Raw genomic sequence first — 24,310 nt, 5'->3', positions numbered from 1 at the left:
ATCTGGTTTGGGCTTAGTGGGACTATCATTTGTTTTTCAACAGGACAATGACCCAACACACCTCCAGGCTGTGTAAGGGCTATTTTACCAAGATGGAGAGTGATGGAGTTCTGCATCAAATGACCTGGCCTTCACAATCCTCCGACCTCAACCAAATTGAGAAGGGTTGGGATAAGTCAGACCGTAGAGTTAAGGAAAAGCAGCCAGCTAGTACTCAGCATATGTGGGAACTCCTTCAAGACGGTTGGAAAAGCATTCCAGGTGCAGCTGGTTGTGAGAATGCCAAGAGTGTGCAAAGCTGTCATCGTGGCAAATGGTGGCTAAAATATATTTTGTTTAACCCTTTGATTACTACATGATTCCATATGTGTTATTTCATAGTTTATGTCTTCACTATTATTCCACAATGTAGAAAATAGTAAAAAAAACAAAAAACCTTACAGCCGTGTTCTAAAATGTATGAAAGTTTTTTCCCTTCAAATCAACACACAATACTCCATAATGACAAAGCAAAAACAGGTTTTTAGAAATGTATATAACCCCTCCCCCCTGGAAATATCACACTTACAAAACTATTCATACCCTTTACTCAGTACTTTGTTGAAGCACCTTTGGCAGCGATTACAGCCACAAATCTTCTTGGGTATGACGCTACAAGCTTGACACACCTGAATTTGGGGAGTTTCTCCCATTCTTCGCTGTTGATCCTCTCAAGCTCAGTCAGGTTGGATGGGGAGCATCACTGCACAGCTATTTTCAGGTCTCTCCAGAGATGTTCGGTCGGGTTGAAGTCCGGGCTCTGGCTGGGCCACTCATGGACATTCAGAGACTTGTCCTGAAGCCACTCCTGCGTGGTCTTGGCTGTGTGCTTAGGGTCATTGTCTTGTTGGAAGGTGAACCTTTGCCCCTGTCTGAGGCCCTTAGCGCTCTGGAGCAGATTTTCATCAAGGATCTCTGTACTACATTTATCTTTCCCTCGATCCTGATTAGTTTCCTAGTCCCTGCCAGTGAAAAACATTCCCACAGCATGATCCTGCCACCACGCTGCCAGGTTTCCTCCAGACGTGACGCTTGGCATTCAAGCCAAAGTGCTCAATCTTGGTTTCATCAAACCAGAGAATCTTGTTTCTCATGGTCGGAGAATCCTTTAAGTGCAGTTTGGCAAACTCCAAGCAGGCTGTCATGTGCCTTTTACTGAGGAGTGGCTTCCATCTGGCCACTCTACCATAAAGGCCTGATTGGTGGAGTGCTGCAGAGATGGTTATCCTTTTGGAAGGTTCTCCCATCTCCACAGAGGAACTCTGGAGGAACTCTGAATTTACAACAGGTGGACTCCAATCAAGTTGTAGAAACATCAAGGGTGATCAATGGAAACAGAATGCACCAGAGCTCAATTTAGAGTCTCACAGTAAAGGATCTGAATACCGTAATTTCCGGACTATAAGCCGCTACTTTTTTCCCACGCTTTGAACCTCGCGGTTTATACAATGACGTGGCTAATTCATGGATTTTTCCCGCTTTCACAAGATTCATGTCAAACAACTGAGCACCGTCACATAATGTGACGTAAACCGAGCGGGATCAAACTTCCCATCATTCTGATTACGGTAGTCATTTTGTCACCCTCATCATGGCAAAGACACAGAGAAATGCATATGATGCAGCTTTCAAGTTGAAGGCGATCGATCTGGCTGTTGGAAAAGGAAATAGAGCTGCTGGCAGCGTTGAGCTTTGTCAAAAAATCCACTATCATCAATGGGTTTCGAAAGGCTGGACTGCTGCTTGTTGAAGAGGGCAGCGATCCAACATCGGATGAAGCAATTCTGAGGCTATTCAACTCCGACACCGAAGGAGATGACTTCAGTGGTTTCAGTGCACAGGAGGAGGAAGATAGTGACCAATGACTTTCTTGGTAGGCTACTGTTTACTGCTATTTTTTTACATTTTTGTTACAAGCCGTGTTTCGTTTAAAGGCTGTGTAAAGTTAATTTGTTTCAATGTACCGGCAGGCACCTGCGGCTTATTAGACATGTGCGGCTTAGTTATGTACAAAATACACATTTTTTAAATTCAGTGCGTGCGGTTTATATTCAGGTGTGCAGAAATTAAGGTACTTACATAAATACGTTTATTTTTTTTTATAAATTAGCAAACATTTCCAAAAACCTGTTTTGCTTTGTCATTATGGGGTATTGTGTGTAGATTGCTGATCATTTTTATTTATTTAATCCATTTTAGAATAAGAGAAGGGGTCTGAATACTTTCCAAATGCACCGTACTCTAATAGACCTGCAGTAATCTGCTGCATCCAATGTCAATCAGAATAGGGATAGAACAGAGTCTCTTCATATTACTTTAACAAGTCCTAGGCACCTGGTTTTATAATCTAATGTGTGTTGAAGAACGATAGTTTTTTAAAACGTTTTATTTTAACCTTTATTTAACTAGGCAAGTCAGTTAAGAACAAATTCTCATTTTCAATGACGGCCTAGGAACAGTGGGTTAACTGCCTTGTTCAGAGGCAGAATGTCTGATTTTTACCTTGTCAGCTCGGGGATTTGATTTTGCAACCTTTTGGTTACAAGTCCATTGCTCTAACCACTAGGCTACCAGCCTCCCAGTTACAGGAGTTGTAACTCCAGTTCTATGGGTGGAGCAGAGCCCTCACTGCCTAGGCAGCAAATAGCATGAGAGAAAATTATGCACACACCTGCAGCCAATAGGAGTACAGGTGTCCTTATATAAGGGGACGCTTCCCCTCAATCAGCCTTCCAAACAATTAACTTCAGCAAGACTGGGGGTCGGCAGGGCCTTAAGCCCTATGGGGCTCCGCTCCACTCATAGAACTGGAGTTACAACTCCGGTAACTATCGTTCTATATTGTGGAGCTCCGCCCCATAGGGGAGCTCTGCTCCTAGTGGTTTATGTCGGAGTGAAACGGTCCAAAATGTACTCCCTGCCGAGCCTAACACTTCCCACTTAAAGAAAGGTTGGGCCCAACAATGGCTGCAACAGTAACACACTGTAACACACAACAGACTGCGTCATAATGTACTGTGTCCTCGGTCTAATCCACCCTACGCAGTCTAAAAGGCATAGCCAATGACTAGTGGGCAGACAAACAGAATATGAGTCATAATAATCTGTACCACCAGATAGATGAGCTCAAATCTGTCAATACTAAAGATTGGTCTAATAGTACTGTAACACCAGTTACAGAAACTATTTCCCCTAATCCTTCCTCCCAAACACAGAAATAAACCTGTGAGCAGGATATAATACATGACTCTACTGTGCCACACCCCCAGCCAGGAGTCATGTCATGTAATCATTCTAATAGGAAAAAGCAGACCTGATGGAAACCCTGTCCATTTGTTCTGCTTTTCCCACCTTAAATTCTAGCTGTCACCTCAGCAAAGCGGAGTAGAGGCTGAACCAATTTAGAAGACATACTCACTGATTTCTCAGTGTAACCCACCACACTCAATCCATAGGCAAAGCCAATGATTCATGGGGCAGATAACCTACTGTACTGACAAAGTCAAACAGAGGTCATGTCGCACGTCTCTCTTTGCCAAAAATAACGGACCTAATGGGAACCCAGCCCAATAGTCCCGCATCTTTTCGGCCACGCTGAGTACAGAACGAGCGAAAGAGTTATTCGACATGTCCAACAGGTAGAATCAGATAAAAGGAGTTAGTGATGACCACGACACCGCTGCACAAATATCCTCTACCCCAGTTCCTCTGAAAAGGGCCGTAGACGCCACTACTCCATGAGTGGAGTGGGCTCTTACGCCTTGAGGTATTGGTCACCCTGCCCTCAGTCCGATGATGCTCTGACACACCGCCCCAGACCATGACGGACCCTCCACCTCCAAATCGATCCCGCACCAGAGTACAGGCCTTGGTGTAACGCTCATTCTTTCGACGATAAATGTGAATCCAACCATCAACCCTGGTGAGACAAAACCGTGACTCGTCAGTGAAGAGCACTTTTTGCCAGTCCTGTCTGATCCAGCGACGGTGGGTTTGTGCCCATAGGCTACGTTGTTGCCGGTGATGTCTGGTGAGGACCTGCCTTACAACAGGCCTACAAGCCCTTAGTCCAGCCTCTCTCAGCCTATTTCGGACAGTCTGAGCACTGATGGAGGGATTGTGTGTTCTTGGTGTAACTCGGGCAGTTGTTGTTGCCATCCTGTACCTGTCCTGCAGGTGTGATGTTCGGATGTACCAATCCTGTGCAGGTGTTGTTACACATGGTCTGCCACTGCGAGGACAATCAGCTCACAACATCCTTCTGTGTGTGCTCAACTATGCACTCATAGTGGGCTGTGCTACACACAGAGTGGTGAGAGGAAGAAAGATAGAGAGAAAAGGAACTTGAGCGGTCTCAGTTTTGTTATGGAAGAGCTCCTCATGTGACAAAGTCAAATGGAACACACTCTTAATTAAACGTCTTGACGCTACCCATCCCTTAAGCGGGATAATTGTCATCAGCAACCGCTGAATAACAAAGCGCCTCAGTCAAATAATATTACTAAAAATATTCATATTCATGAAATCACAAGTGCAATATTGCAAAACACAGCTTAGCTTTTTGTTAATCTACCTGTCGTCTCAGATTTTGAAATTATGCTTAACAGCGAAAGTAATCCAAGCGTTTGTGTAAATTTATCGATCGCATGACAAAACATTAAGTACACTTAGCATCAGGTAGCTTGGTCACGAAAATCAGAAAAGCAATCAAATTAATCGTTTACCTTTGATGATCTTCGGATGAGACTCCCAGTTACACAACAAATGTTCCTTTTGTTCCATAAAGATTATTTTTATATCCAAAATACCTCCGTTTGTTTGGCGCATTATGTTCAGAAATCCACAGGAAAGAGCGGTCACGACAACGCAGACAAATTCCAAATAATATCCGTAATGTCCACAGAAACATGTCAAACGTGTTTTATAATCAATGCTCAGGTTGTTTTAAAAATATATAATCGATAATATGTCAACCGCAAATGTCTTTCACAGTAGGAGAGGGAAAAACAATAGCTGTCCAAATTCTGTTGCGCGAGCAAAACTCAAAACTTGGCGCGATGTTATCGTTCTGGCTAATTTTTCAAAATAAAAGCCTGAAACTATGTCTGAAGACTGTTGACACCTTGAGGAAGCAATAGGAAAAAGAATCTGGTTGATATCCCTTTAAATGGAGCAATGGGAGGATATGGAACATGGAGTTTTCAAAATAGAGGCCACTTCCTGGTTTGATTTTTCTCAGGGTTTCGCCTGCAATATCAGTTCTGTTATACTCACAGACAATATGTTGACCGTTTTGGAATCTTTATAGAGTTTATCCTAATCTGTCAATTATATGCATATTCTAGCATCTGGTCCTGAGAAATAGGCCGTTTACTTTGGGAACGTCATTTTTCCAAACATAAAAATAGTGCTCCCTAGCTTCAAGAGACACATTGGCTCCTCCATCCCTTTGCAGGGGTGGGGAATGAACAGTGGGCGCTGTCACAAGAAGTGCTGTGCTCTCTTCCGTCTTCTCCCCTTCGTCCCATCATGGTCGTCATCTCTTCTGACTGCCTCTCAGCTGCCAGGGCGACGAAATTAAAACCTCTTGTTGGTTGAGCCGCTGTCTTCTCTGGTGCTGCTGGAGGGGCAGGGCCCGCTCTTGGTACACCAGGTGCAGCTGCTTGGCGGGCTCTCGGTCTGGCCGTAGACCCAGGTCTACTGGAGACGGTGGAGCGAGGGGGTGCCTTTGAAGCTGCTCTAGACCCTCCTGCAAGTGGCAGGTTTCTAGACAGCTGCTTCTTCTCCTCCTCCTCCTCCTCAAGCATCCAGAAAAGCACCCCCGCGGCTTCGACGGTGGTTCCGATGAGACCGCAGTCAGAGATGGAGGAGTTCAATAGGGCGGTTTCGTTGGTCTCCTTCATAGCCATCAAAGACAGCCAGCGGTTGTGCCACGACCACCAAAGTGGCCGTGGACCTCCCCGCACATACCGTCCACGCCGGTGAGATGGAGGATGGAGCCGGAAATCGTTGACGCTTCCTCCATCTCCTCTCTTGACAGCTCAGTCCTACCCATGGTAAGACAGAATAGAGAGGCTGCCAAGAGGGCAATATTATTATCTGCTGCTACAGCTTGTACACTTAGAGCGAAGGACTTCACCAGCTGTGCTGTGAGCCGGTCGTTGGTCGTAGGTAGTGTGGGAACCTGGGACGAGGTACGCAGCTAGTGCATCCTGAGTCTAGGGATCTCAAGGTCGTTTCCCGTCCACTCTGGTGAATGGGGTGTACGCCTTCGCCAGCGCTTTGGCCATTAAAGGCATCTCCCATGCACCCTACACATATTTAGTGATTGAGGGCATGTTCGGTGCCAAAGGCACAGCCGCCAGTCTTGATCTGGAGTAAGGGCCGCCCACCATCATCCAATAGTAGAACAGCTTTAAGAAAGGAGGGTGCAGCTAGGGCATTCCGGAGGTTCTGTGAGGCCGCCCCTTGCATGCTTTGAATCCAAGCACACAAAACATAAGTCGTGTGGGTCCAAAGCCGCCATCGAGGAGCAGCTCTTAAAAGAGCCTTTGGCAGTGGAAAAGGCATGCTCATTTTATTTTTTATTTAATTAGGCAAGTCAGTTAAGAACAAATTCTTAAAGGAACAGTGGGTTAACAGCCTTGTTCAGGGGCAGAATGACAGATTCTTACCTTGTCAGCTCGGGGATTCGATCTTGAAACCTTTCGGTTACAAGTCCAACACTCTAACCACTAGGCTACCTGCCGCCCCTCATGAAGGATGACATCGAGAACAGGATATCGACAGTGGGTTCGTCCTGAGATTTCTCCTCTTCTGGGCTTCTTCAGATCAGTCCTGTCGCTGAAGATGATGGGAGGCTGATTGAGGGGAAGTGTCCCCTTATATAGGGACAGCTGTTCTACTATTGGCTGCAGGTGTGCATAATTTTCACTCAGGCTATTCGCTGCCTAGGCAGCAGCACAAACCACTATGGGGCGGAGCTCCACGATATAGAACAGCACAGATGCAACATTTGGTAACAAGATGACATTCATATCTCCCCAAAACTCTTAAAAATCAGTACAGTACAATACTGGACTCTGCTCTAGTGAGCTTTACTGTACTCTGTACTGAACTGAACTCTGCTGTACTGTACTGTGCTGTACTTATAGCCGTCTATTATTGGTTCAGATTTGGTCCGGTCCAAATCTGAACCAATCATCGAAGTCTATGTTTGGACCAAATCAAGGCCAGTCTGGAACAAAAAACAACATCTGTGGATGTTGAAATCAAGGCCAGGGCGAAATGTAATGTAATCTAGTTATCATCGCCTATGGATGTCCGCTTTCAGTTGGTGCTCAGTGGGTGAGGATGCTGGTTACAGTAAATGGAAAGAGAGAGGGCTCATAGGTAGTTGTCAGTTAAATTGTGAAGATGGGGAAGAGAGGGAGGGGTTGTCCAGACTGGTTTCACACTCTTTCTTTGACCACCAGATGACAGAATGAGAAAGAAAACATTATGAGTTGACCATAACAGTATGCCAGTGGAAGGGAAAACAGTAGCAGGTGACAACTTGTGGTTTGTGCCTACTAGGACTTCCTATTGTAAGCCAATCGCAGTCATTCTGTTAGTGATTTCTCCGTCCTTCCGTTACCGATTTGGTTATAGAATTATGGTTTTTAAATCACTTAATAAATCAAAATTGTTATCAGTAAAAACAAGTGATAGGTCTACCTTTTCTTGTTACATCTGTGAACTTTTATTATCACCCCTCATGAGGGAGAGATATTAGAAAATATCTTAAGATGTGGGTTTTTGGTACAAAATGACAAGGCACTAGGCAATATTTCTTAAACTTACAAAACAAATCAAATTTATAGAAGGCAAATCCTTTCCGCTAAACTACATTTAAATATTAGTAGTTAGCAGGGGTCTATTTCAATATTATTGTGTTTATGTATTTCTAATACCTTGGTATTTCTAATACATTGGTAAGACAAGACAATTTAATACATATCTAGATAAATGGGCTCCGATCCAAAAACTATATTTTAGTTTGAAATGATTCGGTTTGATTAGAGGAACGAATCGGTGTGATTTCGTTAGATGCGATATACATTTGTGATACTGACATTTGTTGCATAAAACACATTAATTTTCCATTCTAAATTCAAATCTGCTGCCAATGGAGCTCAGCCTCTCTGAGCTGGATTTGTCAGAGCTGACTTCTTTCTGTGTGTGCATGTCAATGATGTATATGTCTATTAGTCCATGAGCAAGTTTTCATCCAATATGTTGTGAATACAATATTGTAAATGACGAAAGTATTGTTGGTAAGATAGGAATGTTATTTTAGGTGTCATGAGAACTTCTAATCATATCCTTTGCACATTATGTAGCCACGCCCGAGTGAGGTCAGAGGGGCTTGTCAGCATGACGGAACGCCCCTTTTGACCAGGAGTGCATAAAGGCTTGGAAGAGGAATCAACCTTTAGACCAGGAAACGTGACGAGAACTACATGTTTTAAATGGTTGAAACTGATACCAAAACGAGGAGGAATACCTTGTTTTTGTATTCAGGATTCGGACCACGATGGACATGAGCTGCAGCTCTTGATGTCTCTGGAAGGGGAGTTTATATCTTCACCTCCTGTTGAGGTTCAGAGTTTCAACCATTTAAAACAGGTAGCTCTCGCCTCACGTTTCCTGGTCTAAAGGTTGATTCCTCTTCCAAGCCTTTATGCTCTCCTGGTCAAAAGGGGCGTTCCATCATGCTGACAAGCTCTCTGACCTCACAATACTTTCATCATTAACAATATTGTATTCACAACATATTGGATGAAAACTTGACAAATAAAGGGGTTGCTGAGGGTAATTAGCTATAATTGGGCTATTAACTCACTAACTAGAAAATAATATGAACAAATGTGCACACTTGGCAACATGAGGCTTTGGTCTCAAAACAAGTGTATCTTCTTGAGATCACTCAAGCCTGTCATTGCAATAGAATTCTCCAATGCGCTCTGCCTAAAAGAAAATCACAGACTGATTAAGGCATAGTTATATTTGTTATGGTATGTTGCATTGATTCAAACAAATCTCACAGTAGAAGAAACCATTGATAGTGTAAATTAACGGGTCAAACTTGAGTAAAATTGAAGTTCAATCTCGTGCATCTGCACAGGCTGGTATTTCTTCTACACGGCAGTCCTGAACGAGCTGTGCACCCGCGCAACTTAGAGGGAACATTGGGTATGACACTAAATTACTTGTTTATTGTTCTAATTATGTTGGTAACCAGTAAATAATAGCAGTAAGGCACCTCAGGGGTTTGGGGTATATGGCCAATATACCACAGCTAAGGGCTGTATCCAGGCCCTCCATATTGGTAATATACCACAACCCCCTTGGGCCATTTTGCTTAAATATAACCATTATCTAGTTCTACAGGGCTTAGACAGCTGCCTTCATGGCTTAAATTCCTCATTATTATTTATCTTGGTCTACAGTATACAGAGCTGGCCAATGTGGTATTTTGGCCCAATGCTTTCCAATGAATGAGTCCAGTGGTCATGTGATGTCCGCAATAGACCACCATGCTGTATGGGAGGAGTGGTTTGTTTGCCGCCTAACTCTGGTATCTACACAGTCTTCTGCCATTGACCTTTTTCTTCATATATCCATTTTTTGTTGTTGTCACCATGTAAGGCCAAAACTCCCTCCCACCAAAACAGGCTGAAATTTCAGGCAGTCTTTTCAAACAGCTCTTACACCAAAAGGACATTATCACCATTTTAACAATATTATTCCAACCTCATAGTGTGGAAATATATATAAACACAGGAAATCACATTTTTTTGACAGCACTGGACCTTAAAAAGAGATTTAAAATGTTTTAAAAGTATCTATTCAATGTTTGAAACCACAACCATCGTGTTGTTGAAATGTGTATGCTAAAAGTGGCTTATCAGTTTCAGAACCACAACCATCGTGTTGTTGAAATGTGTATGCTAAAAGTGGCTTATCAGTTTCAGAACCACAACCATCGTGTTGTTGAAATGTGTATGCTAAAAGTGGCTTATCAGTTTCAGAACCACAACCATCGTGTTGTTGAAATGTGTATGCTAAAAGTGGCTTATCAGTTTCAGAACCACAACCATCGTGTTGTTGAAATGTGTATGCTAAAAGTGGCTTATCAGTTTCAGAACCACAACCACAGGAAGAGGGCCACAGAACGTTGGAGCCCTATGGGGCCGTTTATGGGAATTGTCTTTCTGGGCTGGACATCAGTTAAACTGCAATACCAAAGCTGTCCTCTGGGTACAGTCAAAAGTGTGCTACTACCAGAGTTGCCAAACCAGGCAGATCAAAAGGTAATTTGGGAATAATCACATACCAGGCCTAATGTAGGAGAGAAACAGTCACATGCAGGAACCAGGACGCAATTATCTAATTTTAGCAACAAAGTAAAATAATAATCTGTGATGATGAAGGGAACTCTGTATTTATCATATGCACAGTGGCCTGCATCCACACAGGCAGCAATGGAAAGTTACTGGCTACAGTTCAAGCTTTTAGAAATGATCCAGCCACCCCACAGACAGAACAGACACCGCATTTAAAGCCCTTCCTGGTCCTTGTGAAGTATCCGTGACTTATTACTCTGTTACAACAACAACCACCACCCACCTCATCAACTCTCCTCCAGCTACAATGGGATCAGGGGATGGGCTGACAGTGCAACGGCAATTTATGGCGGAAGATACTAGCATAAAAATCAGGCTTCAATTCATTGCAATGGTTGGTTCTACGCTCCACTTTGTCTTTGACACAGCTCTGCAGTAGGATCAGGAGTTTTTCCTGGGCCCTAACAATAAAACACAGCTCTGCAGTAGGATCAGGAGTTTTTCCTGGGCCCTAACAATAAAACACAGCTCTGCAGTAGGATCAGGAGTTTTTCCTGGGCCCTAACAATAAAACGCAGCTCTGCAGTAGGATCAGGAGTTTTTCCTGGGCCCTAACAATAAAACACAGCTCTGCAGTAGGATCAGGAGTTTTTCCTGGGCCCTAACAATAAAACGCAGCTCTGCAGTAGGATCAGGAGTTTTTCCTGGGCCCTAACAATAAAACGCAGCTCTGCTTTGCAAGCCTTAACATAAACCAAAACACACACATGTACAAACAATGGCATCAGCCTCTCTCTGACCTAACTAATATTGTTTCATGCTGGTGTACACCCTGTAATCAGTTAAATCAACAGAGCAGTCCAAAGAATTACTTCATGGTCCGTCTATCATTCGCCTAGTATCAACGATAGGCCTATTTCATTTTCTATTTCATCAATGACAAAGGCTTATAGCATAATATGTTTGTTTGTAATAAAACACATTCAATGCAAGCCCCCTCTGGCATTTGTCCTATGTTCATATTGTAGTGTAGGCTATGGCTTTTAGGAAGCCGAGACATTCTCATCTGGATGGACCCACAGACAAACATGGATTCATGAACATGAGCATGCACACAAGCAACATAGGAGAGAGTGGAGTAAGTTGAGACACACCTTGTTTCTAGGAAACAATACACAAAATGAATCATGTGAGCAAATATTTAGGAAGATAATAATTTCATGGAGTCTTTGAAGGAATAAACCACATGGAAAAAGTGGTAAGTAAGTGAAGCCCAGCAAACTGATTTTCACAAAATCAAATTCAGTTTGTGTTATAGGTTTTATGATGTCTGTATCTAAACCAAAGTACACATCAGTTGGGGTGTTTATAAGCTACAATATGAGGTCCTAAACCTAGCATGAAAGTACACCCTTGTAGCTCTGTGGGACAATATTATAGTTTTATTTATAGTCAAAAAGTTTGCCTTGGGGTAAATTGAGCCAATGGCCACCATACCCCATACAAATTATGTTAACATTTTGTCTGTTTCATGCATGATATGCATAGTATTTTTGGCAATACGTCATGTATATGAACTCAAGATAGTGCAGCCAAGAAAGTGATCAAAAAGTCAATTTGAGCAGCAGCAAGGGATGACAAAAAATAGACTGAATGACACTGAAGAGGTACATTGACAAAAAATAAAATGGACATGTATCTGTGCGAAAGAGAGGCTATGAGAGAGTAGCAGAGGAACATGAGGTCTTATCTGATGACAGAGTCTGAGCTTGCTAAACATCAAGAATCTCGTGGACCAGTTTTATGGGTTTAGTGGTCTCAAATGCAGAGAACTTGCCTACGAATTTGCACATCAAAACAACATCACTGTCCCAGACAACTGGTCAAGAAATGGAAGGGTAAGTTATTGTGATAACTCTGCATTTAGATATATTCAGACTGATACAGTGGATGTGCAATTTTACAGTATATCAACTGCAAACCCACTGTATATTTGTATATCCACTGCTCATCCTCTTACAACTAGGTAGAGTTGTATGTAAGTAAACTTTGTTTAAACTCTAGCTGTCCGTTTCTAAATGTTGTTTGTTTCTAGCAGCACCATATTGCCAGGTAAAGTTCTGGTATGTGCAAATGATCTTGGCAAAAGGTGATTTTGATATTTAACAGAGAAATCTACAGTAACAGTCAAAAGTTTGGACACCTACTTATTTAAGGGTTTTTCTTTATTTGTACTATTTTCTACATTGTAGAATAACAGTGAAGACATCAAAACTATTAAATAACATGTATGGAATCATGTAGTAGCCAAAAGGTGTTCAATCAAAATATATTTTATATTTGAGATTATTCAAAGTAGCCACCATTTGCCTTAATGATAGCTTTGCACACATCTGGCGCACTCAACCAGCTTCACCTGGAATGGTTTTACAAAACTGTTGTTTACATGAATAATGATTATTTCCAGGGATACAAAACATCCTAAAATATATTTAGAGATCTTTCCCTTGACATAGTGATGCTGAATGTAAAAAATGTCTCAACTTATCCCACTCTCCCCTAGACGGATGAACATGCACACAGACACACATTAGCACACACAGATAAATCTTTCTCTGGAGCCTTTAATGGGATTGAGAGCGTGGGGTTGAACTTTCACACAGATAGAGCCAGATGAGAGATATAGGCAGCATAGAGGGAGGCAGATGGAGAGGCGGCGTAGATAGAGTGGGGGAGAGAGAGAGAGAGGCAGCGTAGATAGAGTGAGGGGGAGAGAGAGAGAGGCAGCGTAGATAGATTGAGGGAGAGAGAGAGAGGCAGCGTAGATTGAGGGAGAGAGAGAGAGAGAGAGAGAAAGTGATGGAAAGTGGTGTTGGGGGTAAAACATACGACATCATAAAATCCAGGTACACAAACAACAAGTGTGCGGTTAAAATTGGCAAAAAACACACAAATTTCTTCACACAGGGTCGTGGGGTGGACAGGGATGCAGCTTAAGCCCCACCCTCTTCAACATATATATCAACGAACTGGCGCGGGCACTAGAAAAGTCTGCAGCACCCGGCCTCACCCTACTAGAATCTGAAGTCAAATGTCTGCTGTTCGCTGATGATCTGGTGCTTCTGTCACCAACCAAGGAGGGCCTACAGCAGCACCTAGATCTTATGCACAGATTCTGTCAGACCTGGGCCCTGACAGTAAATCTCAGTAAGACCAAAATAATGGTGTTCCAAAAAAGGTCCAGTCACCAGGACCACAAATACAAATTCCATCTAGACACCGTTACCCTAGAGCACACAAAAAACTATACATACCTTGGCCTAAACATCAGCGCCACAGGTAACTTCCACAAAGCTGTGAACGATCTGAGAGACAAGGCAAGAAGGGCATTCTATGCCATCAAAAGGAACATAAATTTCAACATATCAATTAGGATTTGGCTAAAAATACTTGAATCAGTCATAGAGCCCATTGCCCTTTATGGTTGTGAGGTCTGGGGTCCGCTCACCAACCAAGACTTCACAAAATGGGACAAACACCAAATTGAGACTCTGCACGCAGAATTCTGCAAAAATATCCTCCGTGTACAATGTAGAACACCAAATAATGCATGCAGAGCAGAATTAGGCCGATACCCACTAATTATCAAAATCCAGAAAAGAGCTGTTAAATTCTATAACCACCTAAAAGGAAGCGATTCCCAAACCTTCCACAACAAAGCCATCAGATGAACCTGGAGAAGAGTCCCCTAAGCAAGCTGGTCCTGGGGCTCTGTTCACAAACACACCCTACAGAGCCCCATGACAGCAGCACAATTAGACCCAACCAAATCATGAGAAAACAAAAAGATAATTACTTGACACATTGGAAATAATTAACAAAAAAAACCAGAGCAAACTAGAATGCTATTTGGCCCTACACAGAGAGTACACAGCGGCAGAATACCTGACCACTGTGACTGACCCAAAATTAAGGAAAGCTTTGACTATGTACAGACTCAGCGAGCATAGCCTTGCTATTGAGAAAGGCCGCCGTAGGCAGACATGGCTCTCAAGAGAAGACAGGCTATGTGCTCACTGCCCACAAAATGAGGTGGAAACTGAGCTGCACTTCCTAACCTCCTGCCCAATGTATGACCATATTAGAGAGACATATTTCCCTCAGATTACACAGATCCACAAAGAATTCGAAAACAAATCCAATTTTGAAAAACTCCCATCTACTGGGTGAAATTCCACAGTGTGCCATCAGAGCAGCAAGATTTGTGACCTGTTGCCACGAGAAAAGGGCAACCAGTGAAGAACACGCACCATTGTAAATACAACCCATATCTATGCTTATATATTTTATCTTGTGTCCTTTACCATTTGTACATTGTAAAAACACTGTATATATATATATATAATATGACATTTGTAATGTCTTTATTGTTTTGAAACTTCTGTATGTGTGATGTCTACTGTTAATTTTTATTGTTTATTTCACTTCATATATTATCTACCTTACATGCTTTGGCAATGTTAACACATGTTACCCATGCCAATAAAGCCCCTTGAATTGAAAGAGAGAGGCAGCATAGATAGAGTGAGGGAGGGAGAGAGAGAGGCAGCGTAGATAGAGAGAGAGAGAGAGAGAGAGAGAGGCAGCGTAGAGAGAGAGAGGCAGCGTAGATAGAGTGAGGGAGAGAGAGAGAGAGTGAGCGTAGATAGAGAGAGGGAGAGAGAGAGAGAGAGGCAGCGTAGATAGAGGGAGAGAGAGAGAGAGAGGCAGCGTAGATAGAGGGAGAGAGAGAGAGAGAGGCAGCGTAGATAGAGGGAGAGAGAGAGAGAGAGGCAGCGTAGATAGCGTGAGGGAGAGAGAGAGGCAGAGAGCAGAAGGTGTGAAAAAAGGTACTTTTGAGGATTTATTAGGCAGAGAATGAAGAAAAGGGTGGAAGTAGAAGGGGGTTGTTGGCGTAGAGAGGTTTGATTTCATTTATATCATTCCTGCTTGCAGACTGAATATGCAGAATGCACAGTCACATTTAGACAATACTTAAATATACTACATTCAATTAAAATAGGTCCTAGCTTAGAAGAACAGTTTACAAAGTGACATTTTGTTATTAAAAAGTCTGATGGCATTGGCTATGGTAGAATTTGTCAGCGTATTTGTCCTTGCGTCGACACTGGACAGTTGTTTCTTGTTTCTCAGGACTCCCTTCTCTGTGTAGAATACCTTGTAGAGAGGGTGGTCAGGCTGGTGCATTTCAGTGACCAATCTTATTGCTGCTTGCTCTAGATAAACACCCTGTGGCATACTGTCACAGTGGAACACACACTGGCCTGATCCTACCAGTCCTGTCCTGTCCCTATGACAGTTCTGGGCACAGCACAGATCTCCAAAACACCCCCTTCTGTCTATACCTGACATAAATGCTTAGGGGTCCACCTGTTTCTAACACACACTGACATAACCTAAAAAACAATGGGATGAGGGGGTAAATAGCCTCTCTTTCACTCTGACCTCAGTAGCTAGGTTATTTAGTGTCAGACATTCAGATGGTTCTTTGGCTCTACATCTGAGACGGTGAGAACAATGTGGTGGCCCACAATGTCTAAAAACGATGTCAATGTCGAAAACATTCTCTAATTGACTGATGTCGAAATAGCAAATGGTTTACAACTAGATTTCCTCTCTATGTGGTCTAGTTGCTGCTTGTGGTCACTAATCTGCTTTCTATTATGTCTGTACTTCTCTTTAGCTTTTTGTGATTTCAAACACCACTGTGAAGGGCACTTCACCATCATATAAAGAATTGACATTGGGTCATAAGTAGAGCCAGGAGATTTTTCTGCCCATATGGCCTGGGCCCTAGAATTCTCCGGGGGGGGAGCTTTTAGCAGGACACAATGTTTAGGAAAGTTCCAACAGAAATACGGTATGTAGCCTAATGTAAAACAAACAAGGAACCATGTCGGCTGTAATCATGTTACGTTACACAAAGTTTAGAACCTAAACGTGGCCCACTTCAGGTCAAGTGATCAGGTCAAATAAAATAAAATTGTCACATGCTTCGTAAACAACAGGTGTAGACTAACAGTGACATGCTTACTTATGGGCCCTTCGAAAAAAAAGCAGAGAGAAAAATAGAAAGATATTGACACAGGGAATAAATACACAATGACTAATAACTTGGCTATACACACAGGGCACCAGTACCGAGTCGATGTGCAGGGGTCCAATGTTATTGAGGTAGATATGTACATATGGGTAAGGGTAAAGTCAGTCGGCAACAGGATAGATAAAAAGCAGTAGCAGCACCGTATGTGATGAGTAAAAAGAGTTACTGCAAAGGGGAGGTCAATGCAGATGGTCCGGGTAGGTATTTAGCAATTTATGGCTTGAAGCTGTTCTGGGTCCTGTTGTACTACCCTCTGCAGTGCCTTGCAGTCGGATGCCAAGCAGATCCGCTCCTCTAAAGCCCTGTCGATGTGGATAGGGGTGTGCTTGGCCCTCCGTTTCCTGTAGTCAGTTTATTTTTTGTTGTTGTTGATATTGATGTAAAGGTTTTTGTCCTGGCACCACACTGCCAAGTCACTGACCACCTCCCTATAGGTGGTCTCATTGCCATTGATCATGCCTACCACCGTCGCGTCAACTTTAGCAAACTTAATGATGGTGCTGGAGTCGTGCTCGGCCTCGCAGTCATGGGTGAACATGGAGTAGAGGGGACTTAGCACGCACCCCTGAAGGGCTTCCATGTTGAGGGTCAGTGTGGCGGATGTGTTGTAGCCTACCCTCACCAGCTGGGGGCGGCCCGTCAAGATCCAGTTTCAGAGGGAGGAGTTCAGCCCCAGGGTCCTAAGCTTAGTGATGAGCTTGGAGGGTACTATGGTGTTGAACGCTGAGCTGTAGTCAATGACCAACATTGTCACATACAGTGCCTTCGGAAAGTATTCAGACATCTTTACTTTTTCCACATACGTTACAGCCTTGTTTTAAAATGGATTAAATTATAAAATCTCATCTATACACAATACCCGATAAAGACTAAGTGAAAACAGGTTTTTAGGAATGTTGGCAAAAATAAAAAAACAGAAATACCTTATTTACATAAGTATCCAGACCATTTGCTATAGGACTCAAAATTGAACTCAGGTTCATCCTGTTTCCATTGATCATCCTTGAGATGTTTCTACAACTTGATTGGTTGTAGAAACATGGTCCAGGGTGTCTGGGATGATGGTTTTGATGTGAGCCATGACCAGCCTTTCAAAGCATTTCATGGCTACACAGCAATTTGGCCAGTGTTACCGAGTGTTGATTTTTCAGTGTAACATTTCTAGTGTCGATTCAGGGTTTAAATGAACACTCAGTGGTGTAAAAGTACCGCAATGTTGTTGTTAATAATAACCACTGTTGTGTGTGAAAGAGTGATTGTGTCAGTTATACTCTGTGGAGAGTAAAATACTCCCTTTAAAACCACACCCATCATTATCATATTTCTCAGCATGCTCTACTAAAGTAAGATATTTTGGGATTGTTTTTAATATCTGTGTTTTCGCATGTACATTGATTGATTGATTAATCTCATGCTACACTAGCATAAATAACAGAATGATTTCTAAACTAATCCAATCAGCAAGTTACATTTATTGCACCTGTTACTGAAATGTGTGATCCAGTTTAAATGGTTTAGGTAGTCTCCTTTATCAAGGTCAGTCATTCAGAATGTAGGTTGCTGATGAAAAGTTCCAACAGTTGGATGTCCTAATTCTGGATGGATTCCAATTGGAATTACACATTGCTTGGCAAACCAGCCGAATGTGCCCTGCAGGCTTGATGTGGCCTGTAAACCATGATGTTCCTAGAACCGCTGTGTCAAGGTAAAACTCATCCATCAAAGTAAGTGATAACATATGTATTGTCATATATATTGTCAAACAGTTTTATTTTAATGATACATTCGTTTACAGTAGGAACTCACTTGGTGAATTGTACAGGACTGAAACAGAACAAATTTAACAATCATGTCACTGTCACTAACACATACAGTCATGGGTGGTAACTCTACAATTCACTTGAAAAGGCAAGGGACACTGGGAAATTATATTGGGGGTGTGGCTTGATGGGGACAAATGTTTGGCTACCCGTGAGTGGAAGTGTGGTACCAGTTTAAGTGGTCTAATGGTTATGTAAATTCAAATGAAAAAAGACCACTACTAGTGCTGAAGTATATAACTTGCTTACATAACGACATGTGACAATAACGATTTATAAATACTATTGTAACGTCCATAAACTTACACGGAGTGATCTTGTCAAGCGATAAGGACCTTTATGTGTTGGTTCAAAATACTATATGAGGTGTTATTACATAACACCGTTGGTGCAAACTATACACACTTCCTGGAGTTAAAAATACTATACAAATCAAATCAAAAAATCTAATCAAATGTATTTATATAGCCCTTCGTACATCAGCTGATATCTCAAAGTGCTGTACAGAAACCCAGCCTAAAATCCCAAACAGCAAGCAATGCAGGTGTAGAAGCACAGTGGCTAGGAAAAACTCCCTAGAAAGGCCAAAACCTAGGAAGAAACCTAGAGAGGAACCAGGCTATGTGTGGTGGCCAGTCCTCTTCTGGCTGGTTGTTATTGCATACAAGTTGTTATTGCATAACACCATTGGTGTAAACTATATACACTTCCTAGAGTTAAAAATACTATTCAAGGTGTTATTGCACAACACCATTGGCGTAAACTATATACACTTCCTAGTAGTGATGTTACGTTTGATACTGGAGCTCCAAGGCTTGCACAGAAATCGCTAAGAGGCTAACTTCGAAGCAGTGTGCCGATGCGTGTCACTTTATCAGAGGTACGTCATCAATGACATCCAAAGCTTTGTTTGATCACATGCCTTTTCAAACTGTGTGTTACAAAATGCGAGATCCCACTGATTTTGCAGTGGTTCCAATGCTTTCTTCAATTCCAAGCTGCTTTCAAACACCGACCTCTACTAGACACCATACTTACAAATCTCGTTAGGAATTTCTATGAAGTTTTACCTGATGGGTAGTTTAGCAGGTAGAGTGTGGAACTATGGAACATTCAGGGACGCGAGGGTGAATTATGTGAAACCACACTTTCTGCACTGTTGTTCAAATAATTAGCTTTATTTAGTATAAGCTTCTGTTTTAAGCATCCTAAATAATGCCATAGATTCAGTAAAAAAAATAAAAGGCAAAAAAGGGAATTGTGATCGAATCATTTAACACTCATTATCATGGACCTGTATAGACAGTGGCCCAGTGTTTAATTTAACACTGTCAGAGTTGATTTAACACTGGAGAATTTGCTATGTGCAGCTGTGAGTGCTACGGGGCGATAGTAATTTAGTCAAGTTACCTTGGGGTTCTTGGGCACAGGGACTAAGGTGGTCTGCTTGAAACATGCAGACATTCCAGACATGGTCAGGGAGAGGTTGAAAAAGTCAGTCACGTGGTCCAGCCTGACTTGGATCAATTCTGAAGAATAGAGGGTGGTGATGATGATGCTCCTGCTGCTAATGTCCTCATTAGAAGCATTCAGGTTCCATATAGATGCGGTAAAGAGGTCAAGTCGAACTAGACCAGAACAATGGAATTGCCATGGAAACACATGGGAGAAAGGGCCGCGGGGGAAAGATCCCAAGGCTCCTCGTTGCCCCCCAGCAAAATGTGCCTACATTTCATTGTTTATGTGTATTTCACACGATGTTGAGATAAAAATCTGAGTATAATGCTTGTATGGATGTCAACCCCAACACATGTTCATGTCATTGTTACCAATAAACTGCATTACAGTTAAAAATTACTGACCAGCTTATACTTATGGGAGTTAGCATTTAGCAGTCACTTCTTCTCAACTTGAAAAGGGACAACTTCTACATGTTATGTAGTGAAAAACAGCCAACTATATCTAAATCAGACTTAAACAACAACGTTCTGCACCTGTTACAATACATAAAACATGGCGGATTTGACAAAAATCCACTTTGTTAGATCAGATTTGTTGAATGTGCGCCAATCTGGTTAATGGAAGGTCAGTGCTTGTTTTGATGCCAGAACAGGGGTCTTGCATAATAGTGCAGTGTCATAATGACTGAGTCATGGGATAACATACAGCATCAGCTGTTTAAATATGGAGATAGAAATGGTATCATGTGTAGTCAGACAACAGCAGAAGAAAGTTGACCTATTCAACTGCCAACATTGTAATGCTTTTTACCATTGTTGGACACTCAGTGAAAAAGCAGCTTGTGCACTCACACTCCAGCCTACATACAGCATGTGTCCAGTCTGAAATGGATGGTCATGTTCATGCTGCGCCCTTGATATGGGACAACACATTGATTGTTCATAGAGAAACAGCCAAGCCTTCTGGAAGCGAAATCTGACAGTCCCACATATGGAAGAAACAGACCTGATATGGCTCTTCTAAATTAAACTGAGTCTGTAGCTGTAAAAGTATTAACAAAGAATGCTGTTTTCTCTCATGCCACAGACAGACTACAGTTCACCAAGGCTTTCAGAATCCCACAGAACAGAAGTCAGTCCATTATTGGGATACACGTAGCCTAAAGGAGCCTAACGTTACTCCTTATAGTCCAAGGACTGTACGCGTTCTGTTGAGAGGCCAATTCGCTCTGACAGCCAAAACAACCAAAAACTCCATCTAAACGTGAATTGATTCTCAATTGCGTTACCGATATAGAAACATAAAGCCCTTATCACATCAAAATTATATCATATCAAAATTATTTCACGAATGCAAAATACACACCTAGTGTACACTGTTTTAAGAGGTTTTACAGTTGCAGCCGACAATATATTTTTATAACAACACGTTTGTGGCCGTCTTCTATTTGCACACAGTTCTTCGGAGAAACAGATAGCTAATTAGCACAGGTATCTACGCCTCTGTTTTACGCAAGTAAATGCTGTAACATGGGAATATGGCTGTGTGGGAACCCTAGCCCTAAAAAGGTGTAGTAATTGAACCCTTTTTTAAAATTATTTCTCAATGACTGGAAATATACATTCCATTTGTTTCCAAAACCGGGTTCTTAACAAAACTCTCCCTGCCAGAAGATACTATCGTCTAGGCATCTATGAATGGGTTAGGCTATGTGCAGTACTCAGCAATTAAATGCTTGCATCTCACAGGAGGTTTATGGTGACACATGGTTCAATATATAGGCCTAAGAATCATAGCATTCTATGACAAGGATTGGGCTTTAAAATACAAGGCCAGATGTAAATACCATTTTAAAGAACTTAGATTAGATAATACGTTCCCAAGGGTAAAGCCTCCCCTACATAAACACTATTATGGTACACATTCACACACCCCACTTCTCCAGTCCTGCAGATGTCAGTTCAGGGCTTAGCAAACTAAAGCACTCCATGGTGAAGGACAGGGCGGCGCACAATTGGCCCAGCGTCGTTAGGGTTTGGCCGGGTAGGCCGTCTTGTAAATAATAATTTGTTCTTAACCGACTTGCCTAGTTAAATAAAAGGTATAAATAAATAAATAAATACATATTTTTAAACGGAGTGGCGCAGAGACCAAGTTTTGTGCAATCTAGCTCCAACCACATCGGTTCGACAAGGTCAATACTTTAAAACATTTTTTAAATGAAACGCCTACCATGTACCGATGTTTCTCCTCTACAGTTGTGTGGCTTTCTTTGCTAAAATCCATACTTTTCAATAAACGTTAATCAAATACAACCACTGACTGTTTCCTTGTTGAGATTCAATCGGCACATGCACTTTGCGCTGAGCAAACACTCAGAGGTTGTATTTGTTCACTAAAAAAATATGGATTTCAGCAAACAAAGAAAAGCATGCAACATAGGCACAAGGTAGGTGTTTCATCATTTCCATGTTTCGTTAATATTGAACTTGGGCGAATCGATGTAGTAGGAGCTAGATTTAATGTAGCATGATTCTCTTCTCCACTGTTGGTGGAGTCATCAGAAACTTCCTTATTCAGGGCACTGCGTGATGCGCATATTTTATCAAATAATAGCCCAATGTATTTAATTTCCCAAAACATTGCCTCTCACATAGCATTTATTGCAAAATATTTAAACGCATAATTAATAATGAAATAGACTAGCTAACGTTAGCAAGATACATTTTGACTAACAGCTGTTATCACCACGATTCCACTAATAAAAACGCAACATGTACTAACGTTGACTAGCCAACCAATAATCACTGACAGTTGACGGGTCACTAGTTAGACAGAATGCGATGAACAGCGGTCTTTGCGAACGCTGACAATATTCGTCTGTTGCTTCTAAAAAAAGAAAATCGGTTGACATCGCTTTATTATTATTTGAAAAGTCGATATGGTTCTGTTGTATGTAGACCTAGCCTACATGACAACCTTGTTTACTTCCTCCGCCGCGCGCTAGCTAGCCGACGCACTAGGCAGTATGTCCTCGTTGAAACTCCCTCATCGCATCCATCATGAAATTAAACATGTTACAACTCCATCGGTGTTGAAACCCTACCTGTCCAGTCTTGCGTGGCTCGTGTTCGGCAGGAACCCCTCATAGTCCAGGTTTGAAGGAGAGCTGCTCGTTGCCAGCGTTGTTTCGTTGTGTACGTCTCTCCGCGGTGCTTGATGGCAATGAATGTAGTCACGTTTGGAGAGGCATGCAAGTCCTGTCCAACAGGACGGCGAGGATTTCCCACAGCGCAAATGCGTTACAACAGGCACGGGGTTTTGTGAGCACTAGATAAATTGAGTTTTTCACTAGCAGTAATGACTAATCTTTGAAAATACACATTTCATGTTTTTGTTTAAATATGGTTGGGTTCACATGAATCAAAAGATGACAGCCTATGTGGCAATAAGATCAGGGGTCACCACTTGTGTTGTGATGAGGTCAGCAAGAATGAGAACGTTCATAAACTCATAACATCTCTCTTTTTCTCACACATATTCACACAATTCATAGGACATTTTAGTCATAGTTCAATGGAAAGGATTTCACATATTTAATTTCTTAGAAAGGGCTTAATTGTACATTGCAATCTTCAATAAAATATCAGTACTTCCACAATACATCTTAGAATGAATAATGATGCAAACTTTTTTCAAAAACAGAATTCATTAAAAAGAAGAGAATGCTTGTGAAAGTGTAACGAATGTGAAACGGCTAGCTTAGTTAGCGGTGCGCGCTAAATAGCTTTCAATCAGTGACGTCACTTGCTCTGAGACCTTGAAGTAGTAGTTCCCCTTGCTCTGCAAGGGCCGCGGTTTTTGTGGAGCGATGGGTAAAGATGCTTCGAGCGTGACTGTTGTTGATGTGTGCAGAGGGTCCCTGGTTCGCGCCCGGGTATGGGCGAGGGGACGGCTTAAAGTTATACTGTTACAAAAGCAAGATATTTCTCCTCTCAGCTGGGATCTCTACAGCTGCACCCCACTGCAAGAATCCAGCTCTGCAGAGAGGACAGACATAATGATGAGTTGCAGAACATGACTGACCTGACAAAACCAGTGGCGATTTTAGCATGTAAATCTTGGTGGGGCAAACTCCCTCAATTTTGGGGGGGATGCATGCCAGCAAAGTCACACCACTAAACAATATATGAATTGCACTATAGCGGTGAGAAACGGTGCCCACAAACTGTTAGGGCCTACATAAAACTGTCCCAACAGCAGAGTCCCAACACCTTACCACTGCTACACCTGGCTATCAGCAGAGCCTTGTCTGGCAGCGAATCAGTTCATTCAGCCTCATTTACTGCCATTTAAAAAAAACAGCTGACCTGCTTAAACAAATGTGTGTTTTTTTACAGCTTTTTTTCTCCCCAATTTCATGATATCCAATTGGTAAT

Source organism: Oncorhynchus masou, chromosome 5 (genome assembly GCF_036934945.1).
Source record: "Oncorhynchus masou masou isolate Uvic2021 chromosome 5, UVic_Omas_1.1, whole genome shotgun sequence".
Classification (NCBI taxonomy): domain Eukaryota; kingdom Metazoa; phylum Chordata; class Actinopteri; order Salmoniformes; family Salmonidae; genus Oncorhynchus; species Oncorhynchus masou.
This window is presented reverse-complemented; position numbering follows the sequence as displayed.